Genomic DNA, 8,662 nt, shown 5'->3' with positions numbered 1-8,662 from the left:
TGTCAATTTTGCACTCAACCGCGTATGTTGACTCATTTTGCACGGAAATGTGTATCTTGGTCAAATTAGGTCACAGGACAAAACTGGGCCCCTTACTCGGCCTTTTTGGCTTCGCCAGAGCGTATGTGACATTGATGGCATTTTTCAATGTAATGGGTTTTGGGGCCCCAGATTTTGGCTCCCCCCCGAAGTATGTTGTGCATTCTAAGGAAAATAAGGTCAGGGACACTTACTCCGACCTTCATTCTTCCGATTTTGGCCCCCAGACTCAAGATCCTGTAAAGTGTATATCCCACTTACCCCATCATCTCAGTTAGAATTTCGGCCAATTACAAAAGTCTGAATTCTCTGATTTCTGACCATAACTTTAAAAATTATAAGAGTTAAGAGACCAAACTTTCAGGAAAGTTTGTCTGGGGTCCCTTCTATAATCCCTGAAAATTTGGTGCCCCGGGGGGGTCGGGTTCGGGAGATATGACAAAAATCTACTCTGTCACCCACTTCCAACCTTCCGACGTAATTGCCATTTGGCCTGTATCTTTGGTACTCTTTGGAGTAAGTGGGTGTTCTTGGTATCAAAATGTTTGTCTCGACAAGGGAAACAAAATGACGTACTACACTCCTCCCCATCATGCATAGAAATATGTTACATTGAAAAAATGGAATTGTCACATACGCTATTTTCGAAAAAACAACATTTCAAAAAGTCACCCCTCACGCCCTGGGGGCAATAAGTCCAGTTTATCCCCCTGGGATTATAGCCCTCCCCAAGGCCTTCATTTTGATACCAAACACGTCAGCATACTCCAAAGCATAAGTCCTGCACGCAAAAAATGGCCTTTTACACTGAAAAAATGGAATTGTCACATACGCTTAGGGGAGAACTTAAAAATAAATTATTACTCGCCCCTCAAAGACAATGGGTCAAATATGTCTATGCTGTTTGATGGCCCACCCCAAGGCCTTTCTTTTGACACCTTAACCATAGATCTTTATCGAAGCATAAGTCCTGATTTTTCAAAATGGCATTTTTACACGGAAATAATGGAATTGTCACATACGCATATTTCATTTCATTGTTATAGGTTCTTAAGCCCCCTACTCAAATATAAGAGGCAACAAGTCCAACTTATCCCCCTAGAACTGTAGCCCACCCCAAGACCTTTCTTTTGATACCTTACACTTGAACCTACAACGAAGCATCTGGCTTGTATACTGAAAAGAGTATTTTATTTGACACCCCAAAAATTCTCTAAGTCCCTTAGGTAGCATATCTGTCAGACATGTTTCTGGTCACGAGGGGGACGAGTGCGGTACATAGACTTGTTTGCCTCGTCAAGGCAAACATTTTGATACCAGGCACGCCTCCATATCTTGCCTAGAAATACGTTACACTGAAAAATGGAATTGTCACATACGCATATTTGGAGGTCGACGGGCGGTTGCCGTGGGCTCTGCGCTAAGTCCCTCGACCACTTGCGTCCAGACATTCCGTGCAGCCAGTCGAGGGGCCCAGACCGTCGGTCTGCCGTCCCCTTCCCCTCGACACTGAAAAATGGAATTGTCACATACGCATATTTGGAGGTCGACGGGCGGTTGCCGTGAGCTCTGCGCTAAGTCCCTCGACCACCTGCCTCCAGACATTGCGTGCAGCCAGTCGAGGGGCCCAGACCGTCGGTCTCCCGTCCCCTTCCCCTCGACACTGAAAAAATGGAATTGTCACATACGCATATTTGGCCGTCGAGGGGCGGTTGCCGTGGGCTCTGCGCTAAGTCCCTCGACCACCTGCCTCCAGACATTCCGTGCAGCCAGTCGAGGGGCCCAGACCGTCGGTCTCCCGTCCCCTTCCCCTCGACACTGAAAAAATGGAATTGTCACATACGCATATTTGGCCGTCGAGGGGCGGTTGCCGTGGGCTCTGCGCTAAGTCCCTCGACCACCTGCCTCCAGACATTCCGTGCAGCCAGTCGAGGGGCCCAGACCGTCGGTCTCCCGTCCCCTTCCCCTCGACACTGAAAAAATGGAATTGTCACATACGCATATTTGGCCGTCGAGGGGCGGTTGCCGTGGGCTCTGCGCTAAGTCCCTCGACCACCTGCCTCCAGACATTGCGTGCAGCCAGTCGAGGGGCCCAGACCGTCGGTCTCCCGTCCCCTTCCCCTCGACACTGAAAAATGGAATTGTCACATACGCATATTTGGCCGTCGAGGGGCGGTTGCCGTGGGCTCTGCGCTAAGTCCCTCGACCACCTGCCTCCAGACATTGCGTGCAGCCAGTCGAGGGGCCCAGACCGTCGGTCTCCCGTCCCCTTCCCCTCGACACTGAAAAAATGGAATTGTCACATACGCATATTTGGCCGTCGAGGGGCGGTTGCCGTGGGCTCTGCGCTAAGTCCCTCGACCACCTGCCTCCAGACATTGCGTGCAGCCAGTCGAGGGGCCCAGACCGTCGGTCTCCCGTCCCCTTCCCCTCGACACTGAAAAAATGGAATTGTCACATACGCATATTTGGCCGTCGAGGGGCGGTTGCCGTGGGCTCTGCGCTAAGTCCCTCGACCACCTGCCTCCAGACATTGCGTGCAGCCAGTCGAGGGGCCCAGACCGTCGGTCTCCCGTCCCCTTCCCCTCGACACTGAAAAAATGGAATTGTCACATACGCATATTTGGCCGTCGAGGGGCGGTTGCCGTGGGCTCTGCGCTAAGTCCCTCGACCACCTGCCTCCAGACATTGCGTGCAGCCAGTCGAGGGGCCCAGACCGTCGGTCTCCCGTCCCCTTCCCCTCGACACTGAAAAAATGGAATTGTCACATACGCATATTTGGCCGTCGAGGGGCGGTTGCCGTGGGCTCTGCGCTAAGTCCCTCGACCACCTGCCTCCAGACATTGCGTGCAGCCAGTCGAGGGGCCCAGACCGTCGGTCTCCCGTCCCCTTCCCCTCGACACTGAAAAAATGGAATTGTCACATACGCATATTTGGCCGTCGAGGGGCGGTTGCCGTGGGCTCTGCGCTAAGTCCCTCGACCACCTGCCTCCAGACATTGCGTGCAGCCAGTCGAGGGGCCCAGACCGTCGGTCTCCCGTCCCCTTCCCCTCGACACTGAAAAAATGGAATTGTCACATACGCATATTTGGCCGTCGAGGGGCGGTTGCCGTGGGCTCTGCGCTAAGTCCCTCGACCACCTGCCTCCAGACATTGCGTGCAGCCAGTCGAGGGGCCCAGACCGTCGGTCTGCCGTCCCCTTCCCCTCGACACTGAAAAATGGAATTGTCACATACGCATATTTTCCGTTTTTTGCCCCTTTCTAGTCATGATGGGGAGGAGTGTAGTACATAGATTTGTTTGTCTCATCAAGACGAACATTTTGGTACCAATCACGGCTCCCTATCTTGTCTAGAAGTATGTTACATTGAAAAAGTGGAATTGTCACATACGCATTTTTGGCAGGTCTCTGGCTGACCTACTTCTGGGCATGATGGGGAGGAGTGTAGTATATAGATTTGTTGGTCTCATCAAGACGAACATTTTGGTACCAAACACGCTTCAATACTCCAAAGGAGTGCGGAGATATTCGCCGATATATATTGCGAGTCGGTATGTCCTGAACGCAATTTCACTACCTAGGGTGGAGGGTGACTTCGGGCAGCGAGGTCCAAGCACTCGGGACGGCGCTCCCAGCGGCACTACGGTGCAGTGGTGTCGCTCAGATGCCCTGAGGAGGCAGGGTAGGCGTCGGTTACGGCAATTCCTATCGGCAACGTCCTCGCAGCAATGCTTTCAATGAGGACAGCGCAGGGCCGTCGGTAAGCTCTGCGCTAGCTCACGGTGACGACATCTCGAGGCGAGGTAGACGCTAGGCCGTCGGTAAGCTCTGCGCTAGCTCACGGCGAGGCCTCATGGTAGACGCAGTGCTGTCGGTAAGCTCTGCGCTAGCTCATGGCGAGGAGCAGGGCTGTCGGTAAGCTCTGCGCTAGCTCACTTCGAGGCCTCATAGTAGACGCAGTGCTGTCGGTAAGCTCTGCGCTAGCTTAGGGCGAGGCCTCAAGGTAGACCATGCTCCATGGGACAGGTTGGGGGCTGAAAGGCCCCTGTCTCTGTCCCGCCGGAGCTGGCTGCTGACGAGCTGCTGGCTCCATGGGACAGGTTGGGGGCTGAAAGGCCCCTGTCTCTGTCCATGGGACAGGTTGGGGGCCGAAAGGTCCCTGTCTCTGTCCCGCCGGAGCTGGCTGCTGACGAGCAGCTGGCTCCATGGGACAGGTTGGGGGCCGAAAGGTCCCTGTCTCTGTCCCGCCGGAGCTGGCTGCTGACGAGCTGCTGGCTCTGGCTCTGGTCAGCAGGGCTGTCGGAATGCTCTGCCCGTATACCTGTGGAGTAGTGGAGGTCTTCGGGCCTCGCTCGCTGGACAGAACGGATGTTGCGGTCTCTGTCTGGAGCTCCAGACAGGTTTGCTTCATCTGCTGTTCAGCAGGCTACTTCATGGGCAAGTGAGGCATTCTTGTGTTAGTGGTTGACTTCACTCCTCCTCGAACTCCTACCACGTCGAGGATGACTCACGACCCATCAAGACAAGGACGCCGCGGAGTGCGTCTCTTGAGTCCTGTTGGGCTTTTGTCGGGTTCTCCTGCTCGAGGGGAAAACTCGGCAAATATGGGCACGGTTACCGGAGGGGGACCACAAGGAAGCACACGGTCTTAAAGCAAAGTCTAGGGCTTACAGCTCTGGGACCACGCTAGAGACTACTAGCCGACGGGCCCGCGGGCGGTCCGTACGGCGCTTTCTTTGTGGAATATGATGCTACCTAAGAGACTTAGTCGTTTTTTCGACTAAGTTGGACTTAGTCGTTTTTTGTGGAATATGATGCTACCTAAGGGACTTAGTCGTTTTTTCGACTAAGTTGGACTTAGTCGTTTTTTGTGGAATATGATGCTACCTAAGGGACTTAGTCGTTTTTTCGACTAAGTTGGACTTAGTCGTTTTTTCGACTAAGTTGGACTTTGCTAAATATCTTGCTCCTGATTTCGGTCCGCCGAAATCGGGGGGTTTTTTTTGTCAAAAGTTCTTAAGATGCACCTAATCTGCTAATATCTTGCTCCTGATTTCGGTCCGCCGAAATCGGGGGGTTTTTTTTGTCAAGAATTAAAAAAAGAACTTAAAAAAAAATACCTCCGATTTCGGCGGACCGAAATCAGAGGTTAGAAATGAGTCAATTAAGAGAAGTTTCAGGTAGCAGCAAGCAAAAAAGACTAAGTCTCTTAGGTAGCAGCAAGCAAAAAAAAACTAAGTCTCTTAGGTAGCAACAAGCAAAAAAAGACTAAGTCTCTTAGGTAGCAGCAAGCAAAAAAAGACTAAGTCTCTTAGGTAGCAGCAAGCAAAAAAAGACTAAGTCTCTTAGGTAGCAACAAGCAAAAAAAGACTAAGTCTCTTAGGTAGCAGCAAGCAAAAAAAGACTAAGTCTCTTAGGTAGCAGCAAGCAAAAAAAGACTAAGTCTCTTAGGTAGCAGCAAGCAAAAAAAGACTAAGTCTCTTAGGTAGCAGCAAGCAAAAAAAGACTAAGTCTCTTAGGTAGCAGCATCAAGCAAAAAAAGACAAGCATAAGCCGAGACATTTGAGAGGTATCAGCAAGCATTTCTGCCAGTACCCAGGCTGCGGGACGTGGACCCTACCTCTCATGCAGCCCACCCATACCACCTTCACCCTAAAAATAACCCACCATCCCTAAGCCTACCAAACAGAAGATGGAAAGGAAACTTAGCACGCTAAAAACAGAAGGTAAGTTAAGGTCACGGAGCCTGTTCGACTTCGACAACCTCAGGCATCTGGTAGACGTACCTTTTACCGACCATCCAGGGTGACGGAGCCTGTTCGCCTGCGACAACCCCAAGCGCCTTGAAGGCGATTTGTGATGGTGGTAGACGTCTTGTAGATGAATGGCAGACCTTCAAACATAAGAACTCAAAATGACCCTATCCTGAACGGCAGAAGACCGCTCTCCCCGACACCCGCCTTCCCCAAAAAACCTACCTTAATCCTCTAACCTTGGGGGGAAGTTGACTGTCCACAAAACTCAGCACTTCCCCCTCCTAACAAGCTATAAAATATCCCAATTACATTTAACCACAAGATAGCCTAACCCACCCCCCTTACATTTGGCGCTTTCTTCGTGCCTGTTTTGCATCCAAATGACCCCTGGACTGCCAGAGGATTTTGGCTACTCGCCGGACTGATAGGCCGCTGTCTCACCTACCAGCAAGCATGTTCTCCAGCTTTTGCCTTGACGACAGCTAAAATGAAAGACTGCGGCAATAAATAAATAAATAAATAAATAAATATGGCTATACCAACAAGCCAAACTATATACAGACTTTGTACATATCTTTTTTGGAGATTTTCGCCGTACACTGGGAGTGCACGCTATATGAATTTTTTTTAGATTTTTCTCAATAATATGTACATATTTACACAGATGGAGCACCACGTCTCGCACTACTTGGTTGGATGAGGAGGAGGATTTTACTCCACTAGGTCTCAAACAGATTCAAGAACCAGAAGACCGGCTCTATTCTCCGTCATCATTTGCCGCTCCCGCCGCAGGAGGGCCGTTTCCACGGAGCTTTTTCCTCCTCCCCTTTGTTACTTCGTATCGTATGCGATCCGCTAGCACACGAGGTTCATAGCCACCCAAAACTGTCAGGAAGCGAGGCTCTGACTTTAGCATGTCCATCAAGTCTTTTCTTGTTATTTTCAATGTGGGATCGTCCACACGACGCTTGATGTACTGTCCGAAGACAGTGTGCAAGGCCTTCTCCTGGGCCTCATTAAACCGCCGCACCCACTGTTTTGTCGGCTTCTTGAGAGCTGGTAGAGGGGCCGCCGCTACCTCTTTCTCTACCGTCTGCTGGGCATTAATTGGGGACTTCGCCGCCTGAAATGTGCTTGCCCGATTTGGTGAAGGAGGGATTATATCCTCTCCCTCGTCCGAAGACTCATCACTCTCAGCCGTATTAGGAGGTGGGATTACGTGGTCTCCTGAGCCATCTGAGTCTTCCTCTTCCGACGAGGAGGACTCGGACCTTGCATCATTGTTATCCCTGTTCCACATCGAATGCAAGACCTTAGAAGAGGCGGCCACTCGCTCTCGCCCTCTCTCTAGGTCATAATACAGATCAGCAGTAGACTTGTCATGGGCCATGTGTACAGCCAGATCTGCTTCCTCTTCTTGGGTGTGCCTACCCTGGCGATGATAAGAAACCACTGCCTTTCGGATTGAGGTTGTGCTCAGCCATGGTAGCTTCTCCCGGATCTCAGTGGAGTACAAACTCCACTGGAGGTTCATATGCCGAACCACATCGGAAGGCGTTAACTTCCCTCCCTTACTGTTGACGAACAAGTTTTGTAAGTCACTTCGTGGCCGCATGGAGGTAAGAAATCGTAGCATCCATTGATGTTGCTGTGTGGTGAATGCTACCAGGCATGCCTTACTTCTGACCTTATGCTTGGTCACTCTTACGATGTAAACCTCGTTGTTTCTCTGAGCCTGAGAGAATTCAAGAAGGGTGAGGTTACATAGGTCCCCAGCCCTTTTAGCATTGGAGAAACAAATCTCCAATATAAGGAAACTGAGGATCCTGTTGTAAGAGTCTGGCTCATATGCCCTTTTACAGTTTAATACCTCCGCGACCTGTTTGTAAGTACGAGATCGGAAGTAGCCTTTGACATGGTCGGCTTGTGGGATGTCTTCCTCGGTCACAGTACGTGGCCGATCCTCAGGGGCAGTGGACCGCCGTTCCTTTGCCAAGTTGGACTTGACTCTGTGAACATAGGTGCTCAGCTGCAAAAAGTCCTCTTTGGTACTCCATGGGCTAACTAGCTGCCAATCATGGCCGAGAAAATCGACGAATTTGCTGGCAGCATATGCATAGTTAGCCACCGTACCAATGCTCAACTCGTACTTATCTTTTAGCATGTCGAGGACTTTACCCTTATCCCCGAGCGACATAAAATGGCATAAAGTTGACGGTAGCAGGGTTATGCCGCCGCTCGTCTGAACCAACATGTCCAGGATGCGTCCTACCATTCTGCACGTATTGGCTGCTTGCGCAACCGGTGCATTGGAGCCACCTAAGCTGGTCAGCCAGGTTTCAAACTTCTCTAACAACCTCCCCTTGTATGCTGCACCCGCAGCTTTTCTGGGGCTGCCCAAGCCTGCTGGTAGAAGGATGCGGCCTTGAGAGGCTCTCTTATACTCTTCTCCCTCTAATTTGTGCACTTGTTTCAAGTGCTTGTCCAGCCTGGTGAAACGCTTTTTACAAATAGGGCAGCCAACCTTTCGTGAAGGAGGAGGATTGTCAGGTCCGTCCTCTACCAAGGCCTCCTCAGCCCGGCGCTTCCTTCCGGGTCGCCCGACCAACTCGGAGATCCTCCAGTCGGCGAACTCGGCGCCATGACACCGCTTCATGTGACGCCTCAAGTCACAAACCTCTGCGGGGCAGTCCTCAACGGGACACTCATGCCGTTTCCTGCTTTTTTTCCCTTCTACGGAAACCTGCATGCGGGTTCTTGTGACACCTTTCGTAGCGAACCCTCCCCGCGCCCAATGGGAAATCGATCGATTTACTCCCACGGGTCCTTTCTTGGCAGAAGTCTCTAGATTCCCTCTATCCCGCAC

The sequence above is a fragment of the Saccostrea echinata genome, unplaced genomic scaffold (assembly GCF_033153115.1).
Source record: "Saccostrea echinata isolate AGI-Se365-2 ecotype Australia unplaced genomic scaffold, CSIRO_AGI_Sech_v1 ptg000313l, whole genome shotgun sequence".
Lineage (NCBI taxonomy): Eukaryota > Metazoa > Mollusca > Bivalvia > Ostreida > Ostreidae > Saccostrea > Saccostrea echinata.
Note: the sequence above shows the minus strand (reverse complement) of the source record.